Genomic DNA, 26,883 nt, shown 5'->3' with positions numbered 1-26,883 from the left:
GTACTTTAAGGAAATAATTGGCCTGGCCTGTGTGGAGGTGACTTTGAATGGAGATCTGAAGAATGGCAAGGATCCAGTTGTGTGCAGAGCTTAGGAAAGGGCCTTCTGAGGGGCAGGACAGCAGGGTTAAGGCTCTGAAGGGGGAAGAGCTCGGCTGACCCCAGGAGAGGAGGAGGCCGGTGCCTGGGGGCCTGTGAGCACCCAAGGTGAGGCATGGATTAAGCTGGGCAGCCCTGGCAGTGAGTACAGAGGACAAAAGGTGGAGAAGAAAAGAAAGGGACCTGAAAAGTTCAGACGCCCTTTTCTTTGTCCCCATTGTTGTCACATTTGTCCAGTTTCTCCTTCCTCCAATTCATCTTTCCAAAGTCTGGAAGTGGTCATGTCCCCCTGCTTAGCCCCTCTTTGACGCTTCATTGCTTGCAGGATAATCATAACTCCTTCGCCTCCTATCATCCCAGGCTCATCTCCTACCACCGCCCTTATTACTACATTTTCCAGAATTCTCCCCAACATTCCTGCTCCCTCCCATTGTTATGCTTCGGCACATGCTGTTCTGTCTGCCTGGAATGTCTTCTCACCTTCTTCCCTCTGCCCATTCACAGGAGAGCTCCTTGTCCCTCAAGCCTCCTCTGTGGGGGAGGGCCTTCTGGAACTATCAGCTCTCCACTCCCAAGCTTCCCCACAGCAATTTCTTTCTCTTCTGAGTTCTCACAGGGCCGATATCCTCCCATAGTTCTTATATTACTATATTATAATTATTTGGGTTTTTTTTGAGAAAATTATAAGAATACAGAAAAGTACAAAAAGTCATATGCAATAATATTTTATATGCATATATTAATATATATGGTACTTGTTGACTCTTTTCTCTCACATTCACTGCAAGCTCCTGTATGGCAGGGATTCATACTCATCTGTGTAATCTCACACCGTCATTCAATGTCTATCACACAATAGGTGCTAATAAATATTTGGTGAATGAATGATGTCTTTCAATGCTCAGGCTAAGCAGGAGACTGACCGTATCCGTGGTTCTCCCAGGTAAGGGTGGAATTGTGTCGCCTTCCTCACGTCTTTACGTTGAAGTCCTTACCCCCAGTATCTCAGAATGTGACCTTAGTTGGACACAGCACTGTTGCAGATGTAATTAGTGAAGATGAGGTCAGGCTGGAGTGAAGTGGGCCCAGAATCTAATGTGACTGGTGCCTTCCATAAAAAGGGGAAGTTTGGACATTGAGACAGACATGCACAGAGGAAAGACACCGGGAAGAGACAGAGAGAGAAGATGGCCATTTACAAGCCAAGGAAAGAGGCCTGCAACCCATCCTTTCTTCGTGGCCTTCAGAAGAATCTGACCTTGCCAACCTCTTGATTTCAGACTTCTTGCCTCCAGAACAACATGAGACAGATACATTTCTCCTGCGTAGGCCACCCAGCTTGTGCGTTGCTATGGCAGCCCCAGGAGGTTAAGAGGTCCCTTTTGCTTCACCCCCCACTTCTTCATCAGCTGGTCCTATGATCTCTGTCTCCAAAATATGTGCCCAATCCAGTCACTTCTCCCCATTCCAAGACGAGGTCAACATCATCTCTCACCTGGATTACCGTGACAGCTGCCCAACGAGTGTCTGGTTCTCTGCTTCTGTCTCTACAGGCTGCTCTCTTCACACACGCCAGATGATATCACCCCCCAGCCTCACACCTCCACTCCCCGCCTGGCTTCCCAAGGCCTACAGAGTAAAGTCTAAACCCTTAACATATCCCACAAGTGCCTCCTTCATCTGGCCCTGCCTCCTCTAATCTCATCTTGTACCCCCTTCTCACTCACAGGTCCTGGATGCACCTTACTTTAGGACTGTCCACTCCCCTCATGAACTTCTTTGCCCCTTTGGTACATTTGTTCTCAGATCTTGGTGTGATTGACCACTTCATAACACTCAGGGCTTACCTCAAATGCATTTCCAGTCAAGTGTAACCTCAGCAGGAGGCTTTTTTAACTAAGAAGCCCAACCCCCAATCAACCTCTACCACACCATCCTGTCTTACTGCCTTTGTAGTGTTTCCCACTCCTAAATTTCTCATTCAATATATGATGCTCTGGTCACTTTATTTACACATTTATTGACTGCCTTCCTGCATTAGAAATGAGCCTAATGAGAATAGGGCCCTTGCCTGTCTTATTCTGTTTGGATGCTCAGCGTCTGGCATGTGGTTGAATGAATGAATGAAGTCATGCCGGCTAACCCAAGTGTCCCAAAGGAAAAGAGATTTTGAACAAAATGTTAATCACTCAGCCCTGGCCATTAGGGAGAGAGACAAGGAGCAATGAAGAGCATAGAAACATGACCATCAGTCACATCTGTGGCCAGACTTTGATGACAATTACCCACCATTTAGCCCACAATCCAGCCACATTCTCTAGCCAACTAACTCATTTAAGGAGGAAATAATGATCAAGAAAATTTTATATCACTGAAAGCAGTTGGGAATGTGTGTTGGGGGGGGTGTGCTTTATCAGCTCCTATATTATCACCTACTTTCCTTTTGCTTAGTTACAAAGAGCTCATTGTAGCTGGGACTTTCTGATAACAAGGGATCCTTTCCTAATTACTATATGCTCTATTTCAGGTTCAGCAGAAAAGACAATTAAAAAGCTCCATTTCACTCCAGGTTCAAATGAGTCAATCTTTCAATCAATCAAGTATTAATTAAGCGATGCCAGGAAATACAGGGGAGATAGAAGACATTCTCTCTCTACTCAAAGATGATACCAAGGAAATAATTAGAAAATAATTTAAGAACAATGAAAAGAGTTTAAAAAGGTTTTCATTTGGGCTTTCTCTGGCTTTCTGTTAGGGAATGCCTGGAATCTTTAGCCCCTTTATTCTCGTTTGTTCTTTCTCTTCCCTCTTTCCTTCTTTTTCTCTCTTCTCATGGCTAATTACACTGTCTCCAAAGGGTCCATGCTGTAGACCCCTAATTAGTCTTTTTCAGTCACCCCTTAGGAGTAGATACCAGCAGTTCTGTCTGATTCTCTGAAAATTCCAACTGTGTTAAATGGATTGAATATCATATCTCCAGCCTGTTAGCAAGTCAACAAATTCCTACATATTCATGTCCTTGAGATCACAAGGGAATTTTCTGATTTTTCTTCCCCTAAACTAGAAAGCAGACAGAGAAGGATTTTGCCCTCCTCTGTGAGGATTCCACTGGTGTGGAGTCTGGGCGGCATTCACTTAAGTTCTTTGATCTTGGTGTTCTGTAAACAGAGATGTTAGCACATTTCTCAGAGGGTTAGACATTTTTATCCACTGTGCGACATCATCTTACCTTCCATACCTAGCACAGTGCCTGGTAGACAGTGGGCTGGCAATAAGTATTTGTGGAATGGATGAGTGAATGAATGAATGAGTGAATGAATGAATTGTTGGGAGCAATAAGATATCATGTGTGCAAAGCATGTAGCCCTAAGTACACTTCACACAGCAGGCACCTTAAATTGCCTTGAGAACCATGCAGCTCTGTATTTCTGATACTATTCATATTGTGTGAAATGTGAAAAACATCTCTGTGTTAAAGACTTATTTTGGAGGTGCCTGGGTGGCTCAGTCGGTTAAGTGTCTGACTTCGGCTTAGGTCATGATCTTGTGGCTGGTGGGTTCAAGCCCCGCATCAGGCTCTGTGCCGACAGCCCGGAGCCTGGAGCCTGCTTTGGATTCTGTGTCTCCCTCTCTCTCTACCCCTCCCCCGCTTGCGTTTTCTCTCTCTCTCTCTCTCTCTCTCTTTCTTTCTCTCTTAAAAAAAAAAAGACTTATTTTGTTCTAACCAGAGGTTGGTCATTTTTTCCCTGAATGGATTTAAAAAGCGAGTTAGCTTTAGATTTAGTTAGATTTAGATTCCTGAAGAATCGGGGCAGACACATTCACCTTCTTCCTGCTTTCTTGAGAATTTGATTTCCATTCATTTCCAGCTGCATCTCCCGCTTTCAGCCTTTCTGACCTCCTGGATCTAGTTTCTTAGGGGTGCCTTGTTTTGTCCATCACTATCAACTTTCACCTGCTCATTCAGCTAGACTGCTCACTTGTTTTTCTTTAACTGGCCTCTTTTGACATAGATACTTTAGGAGGCCAAAGCTGCAAAACAGAGGGTTGGCAAAATGTCTTATCACCTTTCACAGAAACAGGGGGTGATCTGTTGTATCAAAAAGTCACCGTCTCTTATATTCTAAGTGCCGCGACTCTGGAGGTGGGTCTTTTCATCCTCAGGACACAGATGAAAAAACTGAGTCTATCAGGGATTAAGTAATTTGCCCAAGGCTACAGAGCTACTAAAGTCAGAAGAGGTTGGACTCTGGTCCTATCTGAGTGTGAGAGGATCCTGCACGTGACCACAAGGCTGTACGGCTGCCATCCTCAGGTGACGCCTTCCACCTCTGGACATTCTCTTCTCAGCCGAGGGGGTGTTTACCGAATCAGTCATCCATCAAATGTTTGAAAGCCTGCCATGTGTGTCACACCCTATGGGTACACTCTTGACTGATTAAGGTGTCTTCTGGGTCTTCAAGGAGCTCACATTTTAATAGGACCCAAAATGTAAGAAAAGGAATACAGTGCGATATCACATACGACAGCGGGTACCCCAAAGGCATAAAACTCCTTTGAGTGCTCGCTGGCAGTCCAAGAGCTATAACCAACCCATAGGCACTTTCATTATCATTTTATTTTTCCCCTCCTCTAACTTCATGTACAATTACCAATTTTTAGCTAGTCCCCAGATTTGGCCACCAACCTATCCTCCTGCGTAGCCACAACCTGCTGGGGCTTTAGAAGGGCCTGTGTGTCCTCCTTAACCCCCATCCCACAGCCTTCCCCACCCTGCCAGCCTCACCCAGTCCCGTCACTGCATTTAAAGCCTGCGGGTCCCAGACTACAAACTGCATCCGGAGTAGGGACTAGATTCCCTAGTCTTGCACGGTAGTCTACGTAGGGGAGAGTGAGGCAGGGGGCTTGAAAAGGAGAGGTGAGGACAAAAGGCAAAAGGCAAGCTGCCCTTTCCAGCTGAAACCACCATTTTGATCCACTGACCTTGGTCTTTGGCTAATCAGACAAATAATAAGGATGAGGGCTGTCTGCAAGAGGAGTTAATGCGTCTCAAAATGTTCCACGCACAATACAAAAGGCCGGCAGAGGGGTGCAGTGGAGAGAACATCAAGCTGGGAGCCAGAGGACCCAGTTTTAGTCCCGATTCAGTTGTCTTCCAACCCTCTGACCTTGAGTGAACCAGTCGGGCTTTCGGAGCCCTCTCCTCATCTGAGAAATGAGGCCAGGAGCTGTCCCAGATATCTCTCAAGATTGTCAGGAAGAATAGCCAGGCGTGTGAAAGAACACTGAGAAGGGAGGCTTGCAATTGAAATGCAAGGATCAGACTGGAAAGCTGAATTAAAGCTCAAGTGAGGGGCGCCTGGGTGGCGCAGTCGGTTAAGCGTCCGACTTCAGCCAGGTCACGATCTCGCGGTCCGTGAGTTCGAGCCCCGCGTCGGGCTCTGGGCTGATGGCTCAGAGCCTGGAGCCTGCTTCTGATTCTGTGTCTCCCTCTCTCTCTGCCCCTCCCCCGTTCATGCTCTGTCTCTCTCTGTCCCAAAAATAAATAAAATGTTGAAAAAAAAAATTAAAAAAAAAAAAAAAAAACATAAAGTGAGAAAAACCCCCCGAGCTTCCCTTCCTGAGGCAGCCCTCCACCCTCCCAACCCTGGCCCCATCCTTCCCGAATCAGTCATTAGGAGCTGTGTATCCAGTTTGGAGAATTTACAGGCATACACACTGACAACACCCGAATTCATGTTTGCTGCCTGAATATATCTGATCTGACCACATCCTGGTATTAGTGCTAATAAAACCTGTAGCCATAGTTACTGTGAAATACCTGGCTTACTCAGCTCCCATTTTCACTTGCCAAAACTATTTGGTACACGATTTTGGAGCCAATCTTTGTGGGTGTGGTAAAGCACATAGGTACAGTTTTATTTTGGGAAAGTGTGAGCTTGGGGTCTGAGGTCATCTTCAAGTTCGGGGCCATTGAGGAGGGCGGTGCCTTCTCTGTCCTCCAGATGAAGGGAGCACTTTGTGGCTGACCCCGGCAACTGGCACTTAAGTCCTCAAACGTCACATCCTCTCCGGGGGAGAGGGTGTTTCTTGAAAAAGCAGGAAGACAATCCAGCACTTGTGTGAATCGGGGTCTCCCACACAGGTGGCAATCAAAAAATAGGCCCGAAAGCTGCGTAATTCTCTTTAATATTAGAGAACTTAGTGTTCTCACACCTCGCAGCCATACCTGCATGACGGACTGATTCAGTTTCCTCGGTGGTGGGGCAAGAGAAGTTTATAGGCTAAAAGAGTTGAAAACTAATGGGGTGGCAAAAATACACAGTGATGCAACTCAAAAGCAGTACGGATATGATTTTATTTTCCTTTCCATTTTCTCCTTTCATAGGATGTTGACAGAAGTTCAGGGCAATTAAAAGTCAAAAGCTACCTTACCATAATATTAAGGCTTAAAACATAAAGGCCGAGTCATAGAGGGAGTGAGCAGAAATAGTCTCATTCCAATCATAACTCACCCCTGCGGAATGCACACTGTGGAATATTTCAGACTCGCCAGGCTTTGGGCCCCAGGCTCCTGCCCGCAGGGCGAGGTGTACAGAGGCACTAACGCTCCTGGAGGGCCGACCTTCACTTCCTGTCTGCAGGGGCTTAAACCTGCATCCCCAATGTCACGGGGAGAATTGTTTTTTTTTGTTTGTTTGTTTTTGTTTTTTTTTGTGTGTGTACAGTTTTGCTAAATAATTCTTGGTGAATGCAGAGTATGTATGAGTTTCCTCATATATTTATGGAACACGCACTCAGGCAAGTGGCACCCTCTTCTTTTCATCCAGATGACATTTCCCAAGTCTCATCAAATGCGGCTTGGGTGCCTCTGTGCAAATAGATTGTCACTCCTAAACTCCCGTTACAGAGAAATTCTGGAACCGACGATGGCTTCACCCCACACCTAATCCTCTCAATTTGCCTGCCCTCGCCCCCAAATGTCTTTCTCTCCGTCCCTGAAATGCCCTCCGTAAGAGAGGCTACAGGTGCTACAAACATGTCATTTGGGAGCGTGGATTTAAGACACTGGCTTAAGCTGCGGTTGTTGGCGAGGGGTGGGGGGGGGGTGCCAGTAGATACTACGGCAAGCGCATGCGCACAGACACACCCTTCCCTTGGCTCCACCGCCACCCTCCTCCCCATCCACCACCTCTGCTCCATCCTTGCCTGGAGACCTCAGAGCTTTACGGAAGACAGCGGGTCTCCCGGAGCAGAGGACTGGTGGGAGAGACCCTGGGACTCAGACCTTGTCTCTGATCTCTCCACCTGTGTCCTCAGGGCGGGGCGGCTTGCAGACTCCACACCAGCTTTTAGGCCTCATCTCCCATTAGCAGCCCAGAATACATTAAAAAAAAAAAAAAAAAAAAATCAGACCAACTCTCAGAGTGTCAGGGTCTTGAAGAAATAGGCCATTGCGTGGAAACACTTTGATAGAGCAAAACGACCTGAATGTTTGGCCATGCCTCTGCTGGTGAGAAAGGAGGAGAGGGCCCCCGGGATAGGAGCCGGCTCAGAGCAGCCAGAGAGGGGGGCAGGGGTCCTTGTAGAGGAGGCAGTTCTGCTCCTCGGTGGAGAGCCTGTGGGGCTCCAGTTCTGGCTTTGACTTTTAGGTGGTTTTATTTATTTATGCTCCTGTAGGTTTGCATATGAGCTGAATTCTTGGGAGGAAGACAGACTGAGAGTGTAGGGGAAGCTCCTAGATTGTGGTATGAGAAGTCAACTCACATTCTCACTTGTGACTTCGTGTGCATCCTTGAGAAGGTCATTCACAGTTGTTTTGGGCCTAAGTTTCTTCATCTCTAAAATGGGGGCAAAATCTGACAAATACTCAAGAAAGTGATAATATGTGTTGCCTCTGTGGAAGGACATTGGGGGCAGAGCTGGGAGACTGGCTTTTGTCTCGTTCCTTTGGTACTATTCTGAAGGCTTGGTCACATGCACATACTTTCTGAAGGAAACGAGTAACTAGCAGTGGACAGCCACCTTGCAGGGTCCTGAGGTCAAAGCAGACAATGCATGTGAACATGACCCTAGGCTCTTAGGAACTGTACAAATATTTAGAGTCACAATTGCTATCATTCCAGGCAGATGTAGGGACATGGCAAAAAATGTCACACCTCAATTCTTCCAGGTAGCGAGTGGCTTGAAATTCTTGGGAAATTTGCTCCCATGCTGGGAAGTTTTCCTGCCCCCAACCCAGAGTGGATGGATGGATGGATACCACCCCTACCCCCCTTCTCCCCCGGGGGAGAGGGCTCTTTCACCTGGCTGTGCAGTGGTGCTGGGAGACCTGGATCCCCCGTGTGCCCAAATGACCCCTGCTTTTCAAGGGCTAGCCGAGCATGTCCACCCTGCCGAGCGAGTTCTGACAAGCACATTCCATCCTTTGCCAGGAGGCAGTGGGGCCTGGCTGCCTGGTGGGAGCTGCGGGAGTGGTACCTGCCTCTATGACTGCCCTGTGACTGACCCCTGGCTGGGAGTGGGGGTGGGGAGGTTTATACAGAATGAGTGCCAGTCTCCCTTAGGCTGTTTACTGGGTCACCATAATAAAAACCATGCTGCAGGCATATCGTTCTTTGTATATGAAGAAGCTAATAGAACTAACAACAACGATTTCCATCAATAAAACCTGCCATTTGAATTACTTTTCCTGAAGTAGCACGTGGGTTTCATTTCAAGAAACACTAGTTAAGGAACTACTATGTGGTCAACTTGGTGCCGAGGGGGAGCCCAGAAGTGTAAGAAGGTTCCTGTCCTGGGAGAGTTCATGGAACATCGAACGCTGTTAGGTCCTGCCAGACGACAGTGCGGGTCCCTGCCTCCCCGCGGCCAGACCACAGGTTCCTCCCTTCTAAGATGGGAAGGTAATAATCACACTGACATCATCACCCTCAGCCTTGCTGTGGAAGTCAGACAATATACAGGAGAGTTCTTTATAAACTGAAAATGCCCTTCCAAGTATAATTTTCAAAAATAATCATGGCAGTTAGAGGCTAAGGTAAATATCAGAAAATGCCAAAGTGCACACACGATCAGGAAGGAGAGGAATCAAAGTTGCCTCGGGACTTAAGTGGGAGGCTGCACGGCAGAGTCTGAGGTCAGATGGTCGGGTGGGAAAAGGGGAGCTGAGGTGAGCTGGATAGGATGGGAAGCCAGGGTGCAGGTCAGAGGCCAGCACATGCAGAGTTTGGGCCTGGGGTAGCAGTGAAGAAACTTCCCAAGGAAGAGTGACCGAGGTAATACAGGCAGGGCTGGTGAGATTACACAGGGCTTGGAAGGCTGAACATTGGTTTGGTGTAACAGGTGCCAGCGAGGCCCTGAAAGCTGGCAAACAGAAGACACATAGCAGCGTCACTGTTTCAGAGGCCACATACTCTCAACCTGATCCCTCTTGTAATTCCAAGTGCCTTGGCCTGAGCTGGTGGTTATAGAGCAGCAAGCCCCCACCCCTGGGCTCGGGGCACTCTGCCTTAACCAGTCAGGCTCAGGAATCACAAACCTTACAACTAAAAACACAAATTTTATTAATAGCGCTCTTGCCTCCTTACACAAAATCTGATTATGAACTGAAGTGAAGTATCATCAACCCAGTCGGAAAGAAACTACTATTTATCTCGTGATCCTTTGGGAATGCAGGCAGAGGCTAAAAACCCTGATGCAATCACTTCTCCAGTCTTAACAGATGCCCAGATGGGCTTGCTTTTACTTATGATTGGGGGATGTCTGATCGAAGACCTTGCCCTCATAACACATGTTAATGTTTTAAGGGCTTCTGCAAACATTTCTTTACTCAGTCTACCATAATGTAAGGAAGGGAGAAGTTTCTCACCCTATTTCACAGATGAATGACCTAAGGAGAAGAAATTTGTTCAAAATTTGTTTAAAATTGCAAAGCTTGTGGGCTACCTAGGTGGCTCAGTTGGTTAAGCATTCGATTCTTGGTCTCGGCTCAGACCATGATCTCACAGTTTTGTAAGTTTGAGCCTCACGTTGGGCTCTGTGCTGAGCCTGCTTGGGATTCTATTTCTTCTCCATCCCAGCTCATACTCTCTCTCTCTTAAATAAATAAACTTAAAAAATAAAATTGCAAAGCTGGTTAGTGGCCAAGGGCAGAGAGGGTTCTAGTCATCTGGTTCCCCAGTGCAATGTTGTCTTCTCTACATTAACTTCTACAAAGCAACAAGAGAGGAGCTAATAATGGCAATTCGTCACTTCTGCGGTTTACTCTCTCAGACTCCCTGAGATTTGTGGTCCCTCTCTTGCTCTGGGGCCTCTACAAGCTTCTCTGTCAGGAACCCCCCAGCTCTCCCCTAATCCCAGTCCAAACGCTACCACCGAACCTCCTGACTTCTGTTCATTTACATCTCAGAGAAATGTGGGTCCCCTTGGGAAACCTTCCATGACCTCATTGATGTAAGAGCCCCTGCCCGGTACCCCTCACTGTCCTTACACTGCTACCATAGCCCATACCTGGTTGAGGCTAATTGTTTATTTAATCACCTTTCTTCCTTTCTAGACAGAATCTATTCCCATCCAGCATCCCCAGCATCTGGGACATGTTTGCTTTGGGAAAATACTTGCTGAATTAATAAATGGACATTTTTATAGATGAGGAGTCAGGCCCACCGAAATTAAACACCCAAGGGCTCACAGATGATCAAGAATGATGTAATTCTTCTTCCCCTAAATATCCAGTGCTTGTTCCAGACTGCCATGCTGATTTCTGGGTTCACACACAGCACTGTGGTCAGATGGAAGAAGATGCTCTGAAGAAAATCCATCAACGGGATTTTCAATATTCTGGGTCTGGAGAACTCTTTCAACCTGAGCTCAGAGTGTACTTCCATGCCAGATACTCCTGGGCATTCCCGAGTATCGGCACACTCTGCTGGCCTCTTTTGGTAACTGGCTATTTCTGAACCTCCAGTTGGGCTGTAAGTGCCAAGAAACGGCGATGATAGCAGCGACAGCTTTCTTCCAAAGATCGTTGGCCTCAAATGGAGATTGCACTTGTTCTCACAGGGCACCATATTGAATGTCATGACCTGCCACCATGCTCTGGAAAAGCCTTGATTAGATGTCTTTCTGACACGTCTTGGTGTTCATGAATTGATACCATTTGTTTGGTAATTTCTGGGTGCTGAGCCGACTGAGTAGAGTATGCGTGTGTGTAGCAACTCACTACATACATCACTGTTATTACTGCAAAGGTCTCTCCCTGTTTCTTCCTAGAGGGAGGAACTCCCTTGGCTCGCTTTTTTCTTCCTTCCCTGAGCCTGGGTTGTTGCCACAATTGAGGCTGAGGGGGCCAAGAGCTGCCATCTCCAGTATCTGCAGTGGAGCAGCAGACGATCCAACTCAGTGCAAGTATGTTGAGTAACCACTGGGTGCCTGAAGCCCTTCTCTCCATTCTAAGGCTTTCCCAGATAATGCTGCCTAGTGAGAAACAGAAACCTGCCAACTACCTGGGTAAGGAACTCCAAACTGAACTAAAGATGTAGACTGTGAACGCAAGGAATTTATTTTTTGTTGGGGGAAATGGAGGAGCATGAAAGAAGAACGACGAAGCATGACTAGTTAAGTGTCCAAAGGGAAATGCAAACACATGGTTATGGAAGCAGCCAGGAGGAAGCTGTTAATTCCAGTGAGAGATCTAGGCAAGGCTTCACAGAAGGGGTGATCAGGGTGGGCACCTACAGGGAGAACAGGATGATTAAAATGTAGGGAGAATGGGAGTAAAGGGATTCCAGCTGCTCTTGAAAGAATCTAATCAAGGTGGCCCAGATATGGAGCCTCCAACCCCCCCCATTACCACGGCAACACGCCAACAACTCATTCCAGCCCGCCCTCCCTTAGAGCTCTTCTGGGCCAGCCACTCCAAGCTCCAGTGGGTGCCATTCCAGCGAGCTGCCTGGCCCAAGGTGAGGGTTCCTCGGGGTTGCGGCCTGAGGAGGAGGGCTGCCTACTGGGAAACTTACTCTCCATCCCACACCTCCTCACCTATTATGGCTTGAATGCCCAAGGGCAACGCCGGGGGTGGCCAATGATGTGCTGGGCCCAAGGACCTCCAAGGGTTGTTTTCCAAGTTCAACCACGAAGGCAGATTGTTGTGTAAGAAAACTTGATGTGGCTTGTGGGTTTCGGCCTCCTTCCCTCTCCACTCCAGACTCTCCACTCCAGACACAATTTATTCCTTTCCATATTCTTTAATTTGGTACTACTACTGGTTTATATAGAAATTAATACTTTCAAATCTGGAGTCACAAGGTAACCAAAGCCAGTTCCAGCTGGCACAAGTTCAAAGGGATCTCTCTATCTCTCCCTACACACACACACACACACACACACACACACACACACACACACACTTAGTAGTTAGCCTACCCCTGTAGCAATTCTGCTAATGTTTAATTTTTTTTAATGTTTATTTTTGAGAGAGAGAGAGACAGACAGACGGAGTATGAGTGGGGAAGGGGCAGAGAGAGAGGAAGCCACAGAATCCGAAGCAGGCTCCAGGCTCTGAGCTGTCAGCACAGAGCCTGACGCAGGGTTTGAACCCACAAACCGTGAGATCATGACCTGAGCCAGAGCCAGACACTTAACCGACTGAGCCACCCAGGCAACCCAATACTGCTAAACATTTATAGAAGAAGGTTTGTGGAAACCAAGTGGGATTTTTGCCCAAGCAGGCCAAACCCAAGCCACAGGCTGCAAACTGGAAGCCCGTGAGGTAGATGTGACCAGAGACCAGTGACTGGATTTCTAGTTTCACATCACATCCTCCCCCCACCCCCATGCCACCTGCGTTACTCTTTTGGGTAGACCCATCTGGATGGAAGCCTGCCCCTCCTCCATTCACTAGCTGTCTGACCTCAGAAAGTCCTCGGCAGTAAAAACAGCGTAAGAGTAGAATTGGGGTCATAGGTCCACTGTGGAAATAGGATGAGTTAAATAATCTGTATAATGTGTAAAACAGTGCCTGGCACAAAGTAAATGTTCAAGAAGTGTTAGCTTTGTCCACCAGGCCCTGGAGGCATTTGAGCTTGTGATCCCCGCAATGATTCAATGGTGGGGGGTTCAACGGTGCGGAGGGACACGCAGACCACGGTGTAGCATGGAAAAGCACCCCTTGCTATTTCTGGCAGAGCCAGTGAGGAACACTCTGGCCTGTTAAACTGTGCAAAGACTGACCTGTGTGTAGCCCCTGCGGGAGAGGGGTGACAGAAAGGAGGCTCTGGTGGCCTGGGGGCTTTTTCTGGAATCCTGGTTTATATAGAGATCTATATCTCTATGTCTTCCCCCCCGCTGCTGCCTCACCTGCCTGACAACCAGTGGAGATGATCGTGTGCTCTGTACAGATGCTGTGCTACGTCTACTTTCCCACATGACTGTATTTGAGCTCTCTACCTGAGAGCTTTTCCTCTAGGAGTCCCCACTGCTTAGTGTTAGCCCATAGTAGGTGCTCAGCATTTGTCGAATGGTTAACAAACTGACTGGTTATGATTTTGGAGGATGGAGAAGAACCAGAATTAAGAATGCCTGTGTGAAGGCTAAGGTGTTATCTCCTCTGGGCCCAGGCGCCCACACTCATCACTGGCACTGGAGCCCTGGTATCCCTATGAGCTTTGCACAGGCCTCTGCAGGGCCAGGCCATCCAGGGGGCATAGCAGGTGGGGCTACAGCAGGTTGGGGGGTCCAGGACCAGGGCCTGTGCGGAACAGGAAGGTCTTGCAGTGGGCGGAGCCCAAAGCAGTGGTTTCCGGTTTAGGCAAGTGGGTCAGAGCCTGGACAGCCAACCGGCCAGGGATGGAGGAGGTGGCAGAATGTTGAGAATGGCGCGGTCTGGGCGATGGGTGAAGAGCTGGTGGCCCTCAAGAGCAGAGATCCCAGGACAGACTCTAATCCCAGGGAAGAGGCTGTTTCTCCCAGGTCTGCATGAGAGGGGCAGGATTTGCTCGCAGGTGCTCACAGGTTCCTAGACGGAAGGTAGATCTGGACTTGCTGTTTTTTGTTTTTTTTTTTTTTTTTTTTTAAATTCCCTGTGGCCTCTAGTGTATATAGTGTCACGCACACACAGAGTTTTTGAGAAATGTGTACGGAAATGCAGCTAGACGCACACTGGGACTGTTTCTGCCTTCTAAATCGAGGCCTCCAAGCCTCTTAAGAGTTTTTTACAATTTTCCTTTTGCAAAGACGAGCTGAAGGTGCCTGGCCAAAGGCAACTGAAGGCGGCCAAATCTCACTGACGATCTCCAAGACAGAGGAGTGAGAATTACCAACTGGGGGCCGGGGGGGAGGGGGTGGGGAGGGGCGAGTCTAGATCTCTCCCCATGAAGCTGCTGTTTCTTGTACCTGCTGGCTGAGACCCAGCATGGCCATACGCTAGAAGTCTCTGAAGCAACAATACAATCTCAAGATGAATGGACAAATTTTGATTTTAGAAAGTGGCTTACCGGGTTCATGTAATTTCTTCTTTAGAATCCCATGCAACCCTAGGGCCTCCTCACCTGGGCATGCCAAGATCTCCTCATAATGCCCTTTGCACGACTTCCCGCCCCTCCCCCCACCCTTCCCGTCTTCTCATGTACATGGTGCCCACGCAGATATCACAGAGAACCACACAAGCCATTGTAGGCCTTTTCTCACCTTCTCTCCCTGATGCCCGGGCCATATCTGAATTGGGAAAGCCTATGAGTTGAAATGCAGGCCCTTTTTGGAGTCATGTTAACAGGGTGACAGGGGCTGGATGTTCCAGCTGCAGAAGCACACGTTAATTAACCTGTGTTTGATGAGCAGCTACCATGTGCCAGCGACCGCGCAGTGGGAATTTAATGACCAAGTGGTGGTGCCCAAGGGTGATGGTGGAGGGTCAGACCTTACCAAGGGTCACAAAAGTTTATACATAAAATAACACACTTCGATCTTATCTCTTCTGGGAAGTCTGTCACCTGAAGCTGGGCTAAGTGGTTTCCCTCTGGGTCCTGTGGGTCCCAGTTGTGACACCTCTCATAGCATTTCCTACACTGCGTCGTAATTGCCTCTTTATCTGTCCGTCTGCCAAAATAGACTGTGAGCTCCCGATTCGTTATTGGTGACAGCCGCAGAGTTTCTTTGTAGGCTAGGCTAATGGATGACCCTCTGGAGCCAAGGGAAGAGCACTCAGCTTTCAATAGAGACCTCAGTTTCCTCATCTGTAAAACAAGGAGAGTAAGTGCACTGTCCTGAACACTAAATGAGAGGAGGTAGATGAAGCATTTAATGCAATGCGCGGCACGATGCAGACTGTGCTCCATAAATGTTGCTGTTGTTATGATAGTTACTTCCTACTCAGTCACACCAAGGAGAGTTTATCGTTTGTCCAAACAGTTTCTTTCTCAAGCAGACAAATAACCTCATCTCTAGGACAACAAGGAGCAGAGTTTGATATCCTTCATTAAAAAGCATAAGATCAAAGGTAACAAATAAGAGACTAGGGATAGGATAGTATGCTTACTTAATATGTGTATTATCATCAAGAAAGGATGTGGATCAAAATGTGGGAAAAGGCAAAACAAAATGATAAACATAAAATAACCATATGATTCAGCAATTATACTCCTAGGTGTGTACCCCAAACAACTGAAAACAGGCACTCAAACAAATCCTCGTACATGCATGTTCACAACACCAAAAGACAGAAACAACCCAAATGTCTATCAACAGACGAATAGAGGGGCACCTGGGTGGCTCAGTCAGTTAAGCGACCAACTCCTGATTTTGACTAAGGTCATGATCTCCCAGTTTGTGGGTTCGAGCTCTGATTCAGGCTGTGTTGACAGTGTGGCGTCTGCTTGGGATTCGCTCTCTTTCTCTCTCTCTCTCTGCCCCTTTCCCCCACTCTCTCTCTCTAAAGTGAAAATAAATAAATAAATAAATAAATAAATAAATAAATAAATAAATAAAAATTAAAAAATAAAATAAAATGGTTAATTGTATGTCATGTGAATTTCACCTTCATAAAAACTTGGGGGGGAGGTAAAGCAAAATTTCTTGAAAGCTCATAGATGGTAAATGGAAAACAATGATATAGTTCCTATTATTAATTGTTTAAGATGTATAAAATGGCATTGATTCTTTTTTTAGTGTGTATTTATTCATTCATTACAATACCAAATGTTGAATGATCACATATTTCAATGGTGGAGATTCCTTATTGAAGGAATACTGTTGTTTTCTTTTTAAGTTTATTTATTCATTTTGAGAGAGGGAGAGAGAGACCGTGTGTGAGTGGGGGCAGGACAGAGAGAGAGAGAGAGAGAGAGAAAGAGAGAATCTGAAGCAGGCTCTAGGCTGTCAGCCCCAACGTGGGCTCAAACCCACAAACCATGAGATCATGACCTGAGCTGAAATCAAGAGTCAGATGCTTTACCAACTGAGCCATCCAGGAGCCCCAGGAATAATGTTTTTAAACCACTGAAGACTTATTCCTGGAAAATGTCAGTCAGGAACATCAGACCTCCTTCCCCATGTGGCACATGCTCTGTGACTGAGTCCCTGTACCTTGTCCCAGACAGGGTGGAGGGGAGACTCAGTGCCTCTGTCTGGAAATGAGATATTCCTTCCATGGCCAGCTGTGAAAATCTGTGCCATTCGTCCATTGGAAACCCAGTAAAAATCATCTTTTCCTCAGTGGGGTCAATAATATCCTTGTGAAAACCTATGAAGAGCACGTAGTTGGAAATCAGCAAAGTATCCTAAGGCACTCTGCACATCATTGTCTTTTTTCTGAATGAGGGAAGGCTCTGGGCCAAGCATCCCACAGGGCAGGAACTGAGTTTCTAATTCAGAAACCAGGAGAGCACTGGGCAGGTCATGTCTGGGTGCAAACGTATTCCCCTCTCCCAGAGGAGGTTTCATTTTGGGACAGTGTGGGTCACACATGTGATGAGCCTGGAGGTTTTACTCTAGGCCACCGCTGTGCTGTACTGGCAATTGCTACTCAGTAGATGGTGGGCCTTGAGCGGGAGGGAAAGTTTCAGGTCAGGAGTAGAAGGCAGAGAGAGAAGGGAGGGTGCGAGCCTCAGTCATTTATAAGAAAGGGGCTCCATGGGTGGGGGAAGTCTGCAGGGCTGGCCTTAAGAGCGGTGCGTTCTCTTTCAGCTTTGCTACTTTTTGTCACATTGTGTTGAATAAACAATTGCGATGTGCTCATAACCCCCCCCCCCTGGCGCGGGGCCCCGCGCCCGGGGGCCGGGGGAGTGTAGCATGACAGTCAAATTGCATGCCTCAAATTCTTAGCACCACTGTTGAACAAATGGCTACTTGAGAGCCTAGCATGCACACTAGAAATCTGAAGGAACCGACAAAGGTTGGATTGAACGTGTTTTCTCCCAGTCCCGAATCATCGGGAAGGTTACTTTGTCCTATATGGTTCCTGGGTGATGTTAGGCCACTGGACACGAGTGGCCCGATGGAGCCTCCAGGCTATGGCCAGGGCTTTTACAGCAGAAGAGCTTCTGAGAGCCCACACTTTGTCCCACTGGTGGAGCTGCAGAAGATTCTAAGATTAGAAACCAGGGTCAGAAGGGCAGACTCAGATCCTCACTCAGGCTGGAGAGGGAAAAACAGGTTCCTGACTTGCACTGAAGCATTCTCTTCTCTTTCCACGGGGGCCGTGGCCACATGCCACATAGGCTAAGATGTGTCCACTGTGCGCCATTCTGTTTCCGTAACACAGCGGCTAAGACAACTTTGCATCCTCCATCGCTTCTTTCACTGACCTTAACCCCGGTTAAGGGGTTAACTTACTTAACCAGCTTCCGCACCATCTCTAAACTTGTGTACCTTCTCAGGATAACCTGAAGACTAAAAATACTATAGCATGCAACTGCCCTTATTGCCGTTATATTTTTTTCCTGCCTTCTGCCACTTTTCTTTTGTGACTCACTTGGGAAACTAAAGAAGTTGCTGATGCACTTTCCTGAAGCCTATCCAGCTTGAAATCAGGAGTGTATCTGAGGAGAATAAAAGTCAACTGAAAGACATCCCAACGGGAAGAAACTGTAGATGGTTAAGAGCAAAGGCAAGTTCACAAAGGTTTACAATCACAATCTTCAATTTTGACCAAGAACGACAGCGATGATTAGGATTTCTTTCATCTCTTAGCAACAAACTCCATGGAGCAGCTTGCTTACAATCGTGGGAGCAAGTCTTTTGCCAGGGGCTGGGATTTGGTTTGGACTCTGCTGTGGCCCCTTGGGAGTTGTCCCGAGAAAGAAATCTTGTGTTTGCGTGAGGTTCATTTTGGAACCAGGCTACGTTGAGGCCCACTCATGTCCCCAGGCGGTGCTCTGCTCGGATGGCACAGGCCCATGTGAGGGGAAAAGTCAGAAACCTGAGCTGGTCTGTGTGGCCCTGGGGACTGCCCTTCAAAGAATTGGCTGTTGATTTTCCTCTTGCCGCATAAAGAGGGAAAAAGTCTATCTGCCTCTGTTTTCTCTCTCTTACAGTGCCCGTGATGAGTCTCATGAGCTTTTGTTACTCACCCTGGAGCCTTTCTCATGGAACGGGAAAGCGTAAATCAATATTGGATGTTTAGTGCTGACCTGTCCGATGGTCTTGAAACCATCCTCACGACAAGTTTAATGAAACACAAAAGGGATTTCAGTTAATTTTGACACCCAGTGAGGTCCCCCTTTTTTGAGAGGTGTTTGGGAATTTTTGAGAAAACGTTAAGGATTGAAGTTGAGCAAACAGAAGTGTTGGGTATGGTACGGAGATGCCTTAAAAGAGGAGACCCGCCCCCATCTCTGGAAGATCTGCTCCTGGTGGCTGGAGCCTGCTGGAGGCTGCTTGGGGAGGGCTTAGCCTTCCAGCCTCTTCATTCTGCATCTCTGCCAGTGTTTGGGTGCCTGAGTGTGAGGTCCAGAAGGTCCAGGTGACGGAAACCCTAGAGAGTGTCTGCTGTTCCTGAACAGAGAGAGACAGAGCTTGGGTTCTGGTCGCTCCCTTAATCAGCTGTTGAGCTGGGGACACACTTCGCCTCCCTGAACATCAGTTCGCTCACCTGTGAAGTAAGGGGCGGGACTGGCTTATTTCAAATTGTTTTTCCGTTTGAAGTTTTTGAGCCTGTGGTTATTTTTTTCTTTTGCTCATCAACAGCCATCCCTTCTCAGAAGTCTGTTTAGTTGAAAGTTTGGGTGTCGGCTTTACTGTGTTGGACGACGTTAGGGTTCCTTAGTCGGGACAGAAGAAAACCACAGATACACCTAAGCCATGAACCGATGCTCAGATTCAAGGCCAGTGCTGGTTTAACCAGCACCTTGGTGAGGATTGGAAAGAAAGCTTCCTTTCTGAGTGGGCCCAGTGCAAGCGGGGCAGGTCCGTGGTCCGGTAAGTAGAATACTGGCTGCTTTCAGCCATGAGCTCCCAGGAATCCTTGTGCTGTGCACGACCTGCATAAACATTCACTTCTTTGGGCTCTGGCCACTGTAGGTAAGGAGTAAAAGGAGAAGTAGCCAGAGTAGACACATGCCATTCATATGACGGAAGGAGACATTTATAATTGCTGCCTTAAAATATTTCATACAGTTAAAAAGCTGCAAGTCTGGGCCGAAGATCCTCCCCAGATCTTACACCTACACAGTCCAGGGTAAGTTGGTAGCTTCAAGAGGGAAGATTAGTAATAATAATAAAACAACTTACATTTTTATAGAACCTTGCAATTTATGGAGCACATTAAATGTAACTTTCTTTTTCAATTTGATTCTGATTTCTGATTCAATTTGCCCTGGTGAGTAATAATTATTCCCATTTCAAATATAAGGGAAATGAAGCTGGGAAATTCAAAGACTTGTCCAAGGTCAGCTAATAAGTGGTCAAGACAAGAATTGAATCCATGTCTGTCTACTTCCAAGTTCAAGGTTTTTTTTTTTTTTTTTTTCCTTCCACACTGGGTCACATAATTTCCTGATCTGAGCCATGGCAGTCAGACCTCAAGTACTGTTCAATAAGGGTTTAAAATTTTCTCTGGCAAAGTCATCCTTCTTGTTTTAATGATGGTAGGACTCTCCCACACAGGTGTATTACTAAACTTGGGGTATGAGTTCTGGAGAGGTCTTGGCAGATCTCACAGTTGAACTAGAGTGTTCATTTTTCATATGATGAAGTGATTCCTAGGGATTCACTTGTTTGGTTAAATGCATCTGTGTGCCACTAGCGCAGGGTCGTCTCCAATATTTTAGAATTTTAGATATCACCTGCAAGGCATCCTGGGAAGGCCTTAGAAATCTAGAGATTCACCAGCAAGTCACCATATGATATAAAAATAGTATCTCCAGGCCAATGAGTACTGGCCAAATCCAAGATTCTTCAGTGTCAACATGGTCTCACAGATAGCGTTATTACAGGCTCCTTTAGCCACCCTTCAACACTGCTTTTATGCAAGTCAGGGATAGTTAGTTTTTTTTTTTTTTTTATGCTTATTTATTTTGAGAGAGAGTGTGAGTGGGGGAGGGGCAGGGACAGAGGGAGGGAGAGAGAATCTTAAGCAGCCTCCACGCTGTCAGCACAGAGCCCGATGTGGGGCTTGAAGCACCAAGCTGCAAGATCATGACCTGAGCTGAAACCAAGAGTTGGACGCTTAATCTACTGAACCACCCAGGCGCCCTGCTGCCTCCATCTCTCCCTGAGCCCCAGACCTGAATAGCCACTGCTTACCAGAAATCTCCTGGGCACCTCCTGGGCATCTCTTGGGTACATCCGTCCTAAATGTGTGAAGTGTTAATTGCCACAATCCATTTCTCAAGTCCACTGCTCCCTTAGTTCCTATGGTTTCCATTCTGGACATCACAGTGCACCCCCCCAACCCCAGCTCCACACCTTATAATCATCCTCTTTTCCGCTCACTCCTCCTCTACCCTGTTCACTTGGTCAGGATGTACTTTGACTCTAACTTTGTAAACATCACTAGCATCCATTCCCTTCCTTTAGTTCCCGCTGCCATGATCTTAGTTGAGGTCCTCCTTATCTCTGCCTCCCATCTCTCCAAGCTAGCTTGCATCTGGCCTTTAGTTCTCTTTCCAAACACAAATCTGACCACACCCTTTCTCTGCTTAAATACCAAAACCACGACTTCCTTAGTATAGTAGTGTAAGTCCCATTACTCACAGTTCCCCCAACATGCCCTTGACTTTGAATATACTCTTCCCGCTGCCTGAAATACCCTTTCCCTAATCACTCCTAATCATTTCCAACACCTTGCTCATCCATCACTTCTGCAGTGTTGACTTCCAGATAATTCCTAGGGGAGTTTATCACTCTCTCCTTTGGGTTATTTCAGTGTTCTGTAGCTACTGTTACTGTAATGTGTATTATTCTGAACCATATTTGTTTCTGTGTCTCGTGGCATTGACTAGATTGTGGGTCCTCAAAAGCAGAAATTATCTCATTACCTTTGGATTCCAAGGTCCTGGAACACTGCCTATCACACAGTAGGTACAGAAACTGCTGCAGGAATGGGTGGGGAGGGGAATGGATGTTCACCCCTCTTTGATGAGGTCAGTAACTTAGCTTGCTGGGTGCCCATTATTCCCTTGAGTTAAGTATTCAGAGAAACGGGCAGAAATCATTCTGACTTTATTCTATAGGCTAGATATTGACAAAGCATGGAGGCTGGAGAAACATGTGTTCTGTCATGCATTCCTCTCCTCTATTGTATCTTGGGTGGGAATGGGGAGCCAGAATTTCAGAAGAAATGAAGGACTTGATCAGATTTTCCTGCACAGCTGGCCAGCACTGGGCAAAGGGAAGGCGCATCAGACTAGGAGGTCGATGGTAAGACCCTTGCTGAACTATTTGGGTGGAAGTTGACAAACCGTTTGTAAAAGGGTTAGGAACGAGATGCATCAGTGGTGCTTTTCAGACCTGTTCCTTAGAACTCAAGGCTCTCCCCATTACCAACCGGACTTCAAAATGAGGGCTCCTTCAAATTAGCTTCAGATTCTTCCAAACTTTAGCTGAGTGAATGAACTGCACCAGCTTTGAAGGAAGGTGCTGCTGACATGCTCAAGTGCATTTACCGGCACCACCCCCTGTCCCCCCTTCCCCTTCCTTATTGAACAGAATCCGAGAAGCAGTCCTGCAAGGTAGCTAGAATGCGGGCCGCCAGCATTCTTTGTGAAATTAGGGCAATTCTTGTCTGCTTCGGTTTCCCTTTCGGTTAGGCAGGACTGCTGTTCCCACCAGCAAAACATCTATAGTTTATTTAACTCAATCACTACACAATGTATTCCTGTGAAGCTCTTGGAAATACTAGGGAAACAGGTCTTTTTGTGTCCTTTACCTTCATGGGTGGTCTGGGGGGATGCGGTGCTGGGAGTAGGACCATTTAGAGACTCAAAGAAATTAGGAAGCAATCTGTGTCACAGTAAATCCCCTGGAGGCTTGGAGACTAGCAGCCAGGTTCCCACTCCACACCTGGCTCCATGCCATATTTTCGTTTTGGCCAGTTTCTTAGCTCCGTTGAAAATTTGGCTTCACTTAGCATAATTTAGAAACATCTAAGCCTGAGTGCGTTTTAGTGGGTTTCAGGCCTTGACTTTTTTTTCAGTAGCAAATAGAATGTCCCCCGGTCCCAAAGCTCCTACTGGCAGCTTTGTCAACTGGAGTAAGAGAACTCCACCCCAACCGCCACCCCCAACCCATGTGGACTCAGCCCAGAAGCAGATGTCAAGCTGCTGAGAATCCTCCCAAGAAGGGAAACAAACTAGAACCGAAGTTGTGAAGGGCCAAGAGACTATTTAGAAAGGATCCTGGAATCTCACTGATCTCTGGGGCTGGTCTCCTCCTTGCAAAGAACGAAAGTGAGCGGGAAGTTCCCTTCCAAACAGAGGGCAACTTAAAACACACACACACACACACACACACACACACACACACACACACACACAGTCTGACACACATACACAGTCTGGAGACTTACCTCGCAGTCCACCGGAGGGCTTCCTACAGGCGCGGTGGCGCCGGGGTCTGGCGCGGCCCGTCTGACAGCAGGGGTCCCGGCGGAGGTCAAGGTCCCTGTGCCGAAGCCCGCCCCCCTGCGGAGCCAGGTGCGGCGCGGAGGGGTAGGTGGGAGCCGGGCGCCGCGCGTACCTGCCCTCACCACGAGGAAAGCCCCCTGTGCGTTCTTTGCCCTCCCGAGGCTGGAGCCTCACATTTCTGAGGTTTCGCTCCAACTCCGTCCTGCCCCTGATGTCAGAGACACAACTTCCTGAATCAGACGCGCCCTCTCTCCCGCCGCCTGGGCTCGGCCCCAGCTCCCCGCCCGGGGCCCACAGACCGCTGGTGCCCTTGGACTCGGCGCCCCCGCCCCGACGCGCCCTCCCCCCGCGGCCCCCGCCCCGCCACTACGTGTGGGTGCCCCACCGGTTCCGGAACACGCCTCCTACGGGACGCGCCGCTCTCCTCCGGAGCCGGTCCCCAGTCCATTTCTCAGACGCACCAGGTTCCTGGGGACTTGAGAGGATTCAGGGATTCAGGGGGGGAACTTGGGCTGCTGTGAAGACAGCCCAGTGTTGCCTAAGGGAGCGGCCTTCTTGGAAGGGGGGGTGGAAGGCATCTGGGAGGGAGGCCCTGGGACAGACTGGGTGAAGGCTCCCATGCCTTATCTGGACAAACAAAGCGACCGGCTGCCCTAATCAATCGCTGCGGGCTTGGTGGGAGAGGGTGTACACAGTCTTTGGGCCGCTCGCTGAAGGCGTTGAGGAAGACTGCACCATCACGAGTTGTCAGAGCAGAGATGGAGGGGGAAACTGCCTGCAGAAAATTCTCAGAGATTCCTCCCTCTTATCCTCAGTTGCCCTCCATCCAGTTTTTACTCTGATGTCCATGGGTCCGGTTTCGAGTACCTGGAACACTAGAAGATGAAAGGGCCTATGCCAATGTTGGGTGAGGGACTCGAGACTCAAAGCTTCTGGTGACCCGTGGTAGGGAGCTTGTTCAGTGTCTCCAAGGTTACTGGGGGGCAGGCAGGGGACAGGGGTGATGCCAGGACCTGGCCCTGGAGGGGCCCTCTCTGAGTCATCTGGGTGAGTTTTTCCATGACATGTGCCTCAGGTGCTGCCCTCTTGACTGTATTTGCAGGTGCTCAGGGACCAGGTGCCAGGTGCTGAGCCGGGTCTTGCCCTCTACCTACTGTGCTTGAGGGCTGGTGTTCATGTGGGCATTAAAATGACTGTTTTGCAGTTAACTATCTCCACTGAGGAACAAGAGATCCATTTGTGTGAGTACCGGAGAAACCAAATGGCTCTCAGTTGAAAGGCCAAAGAGAAAACCCTGCCCTTTAGTCAGAAATGCCAAGAATGATTAAGGAAAGAGGGGGGAAATGTTTTTTTCCAATGGAAGGAGATTAGATGAGACTCTTTTCCAGAAATCCAGGTGGAGTGAACTCAGTGTAGGTCGGAACAGGAAGGGAGAAGACAGGTTCCAGAAGCAAATGGGCTTAACAAGCAATTGGGTAGCATCAGCAGAAATGGGAAGATTGGGCTTGCAAGGTTGCTTGCAAGTGTCCAGACTCAGGGGCTTCCCTTAGTTGATGTGTTCCCCATGCTGTCAGAAGCTCCCTCTGGAATCATACTTTGAGCCTGCAGATGTCTAAGTATGTAGAATTGATCCCTCCAACACTCCTGGAGCTTACAGCCAGGGTATAGAGTCCCCCCGCCCCGACCCCCCCCCCCCCCCCCCCCCCCCCCCCCTGGTAGTGAGGCCTTGAATGCTGGCCAAAGGATTGGAGAATGGATATTTCCTTCCACCTGCAGGAAGGACACAGACACTGTGCCGGGAGGTTTGCACATATCATGGAATCTTTCACAACGCATTTAGGAGATGTAGTATTCTCCTCGTTTTACGGGGAAACAGGTTCAGAGAAGTTAAGTAACTTCCTCTGCATCACATAACTAATAGATACTGGAGCCCAGATTTGAGTTCCAGTGTTTCCAAACTCCCAGTCTGTCCTCTCACTCTGTCATCCAGTAAAGGAGGAACTCGCCTTCTGGGAAGGAAATCCACGCTTGCACAAAGGTAATGTTCAGGCCAGGAGTGAGGCCTTTGGAGGGAAGGCTACAGAAAAAGCTTTTCTGGATATCGAGAGCAATGTTACAGATTGGCTGTGGCCTGAGTGACGATTATTTAGGGTTGCCTTTAAGAAAAAAACAGGAAGAAACTAAACAAGAAAAATGGAGGCAACTGACTTGAGCTGAGGGCTTCACAGACATGGTTGCCAATGGGAGAAAGAAAATCAGGGGCCTATCCATTACGTGGTGTCTCTGTGATATTTCAGTTAAACAAGGAAAGCCAACAGCTTCTGTGGCAGAGAAATCAGTGACTCATAGGTGAGCAAGATGGTGGACTGACTCACATTTGGTTGCCAAGGCTGCCCGGTCTGTTGAGGGAACTGACTCTACTTGGAAGATGCAATCATGGCAGAAGAAAAGGAGTGGGCATCTGGCCAAATGTTCTCAGTCTGGGTGGATGATGTATGCCTTACTAAAAAGCAGGTTAGAGCACCCACATTCTATTTTATTCTCTTGGCAGTTAAATCCTAATTCTAATGAACTCATAAACGGCCCCAGGCAACCACAGTGCTGTTACCTCTTGCTTAATCCTCATTATTTCTTACGTTTTCCATAAAGATTTTTGAAGGTGGTCAAGGGGTTAGTGGGCTCTAAATGGAGTGAAACAGAACATTAACATCTAATTAAAAAAAAAAAAAAAAAAAGAAGCCAAAATAAGCAGATTATGTGAAGTGAGACTGAAAATTTGAGTGATCGCCCCCTACTAAGTTTAGCACATCAGTATGTTGGGGACAAAAGACTTCCCTGTCTGTGCTGTGAAAATCACTGGGGCATTTAGTATATAGCCATAGCCTGCTGTGAACATGAGGACTGACTACACTTGCTTTTCTTGCTTGGCAATGCTGTTTTAGACAGGTTGACTTGCACTATTGGCCAGCATCAATCCACTTTGAGCTGCCTGCGGACACTTTACCATCAGTTTGCAAATGCCCTGAGTCTAGAAGACGTGTCGAATATAATACGTTTGTATATTTGGGCTACCCCCAATGGGCATGTTCTTCAGGTATGGAAAATATTAAATTAAGAATCTTATCTTGCTCTCCTCTCCAACTGTGGTGTATTCTTGCCTGTGACACTTGGCCGAGGATCTAGAATCATAAGCGGGGCTATAGAAAGTTACTGAATGCCGGCCTGGATGCTCTGAGGGACTGACTAGAAATCAGAAGGTCTGTTGACAAGGCACAGGCTGTCAGGAGGGAATGATCTGCCTATAAATGGCGTGGGTAAAATGAGCGCAGACTTGTTCATCAGATCCTGAAATGTAACAGCATCTTGGAATCACGAGAGAGGCAAGTTCAAGACAAGTCAGTGGAAATACTACACCACGCAGCAGGTAATGAATTTATGGACTGGATTATCTCCCAGAGGGGGCACAAGCTGGCAACATAGATGGATTCCAAAAAGGCTTGGACAGACGTGTGAATGGCAGAGCTGTAAAGGAGAACTTGAGGAAGCTAAGATCTGCTCCGTGTGGTTGGGATTTCAGGGTGGCCCTTACACTGTGAATATGCGGGGTCTTTGTGGACAACTGTCTTGGCCTTGATTGAGCTTGGATTTGAGCCAGTTGGCAATACCAATGTTACCTGCCCAATTGTACAGTCTCTGTGGCCTTTACCTCATGAAGGCAGCAAAAC

At 47.8% G+C, this 26,883-nt stretch overlaps 1 protein-coding gene across 2 annotated transcripts in view; it reads right to left on the bottom strand.

Annotated features, from left to right (window-relative positions):
- The window catches only part of KIAA0040 (KIAA0040 ortholog), a 43,538-nt gene extending 19,882 nt beyond the window's left edge, over nucleotides 1-23,656 (bottom strand). Inside the window, exons 1-2 of one of the 2 annotated variants that reach the window (XM_040446720.1) lie at nucleotides 23,544-23,656; nucleotides 23,101-23,366 (exon numbers count right to left, since the gene is read on the bottom strand). The gene's annotated coding sequence lies outside the window, so the exon portion shown is untranslated. Of the gene's footprint in view, nucleotides 1-23,100; nucleotides 23,479-23,543 lie in introns of those variants that run through there. The other variant, XR_005781856.1, reaches the window with a different exon arrangement.
- Nucleotides 23,657-26,883: the final 3,227 nt, after the last annotated feature.

This window comes from Herpailurus yagouaroundi, unplaced genomic scaffold, assembly GCF_014898765.1.
Source record: "Herpailurus yagouaroundi ecotype Mexico unplaced genomic scaffold, PumYag 195, whole genome shotgun sequence".
NCBI classification, from domain to species: Eukaryota; Metazoa; Chordata; class Mammalia; order Carnivora; family Felidae; genus Herpailurus; species Herpailurus yagouaroundi.
Note: the sequence above shows the minus strand (reverse complement) of the source record. Positions and strands in the feature narration are given on the sequence as shown.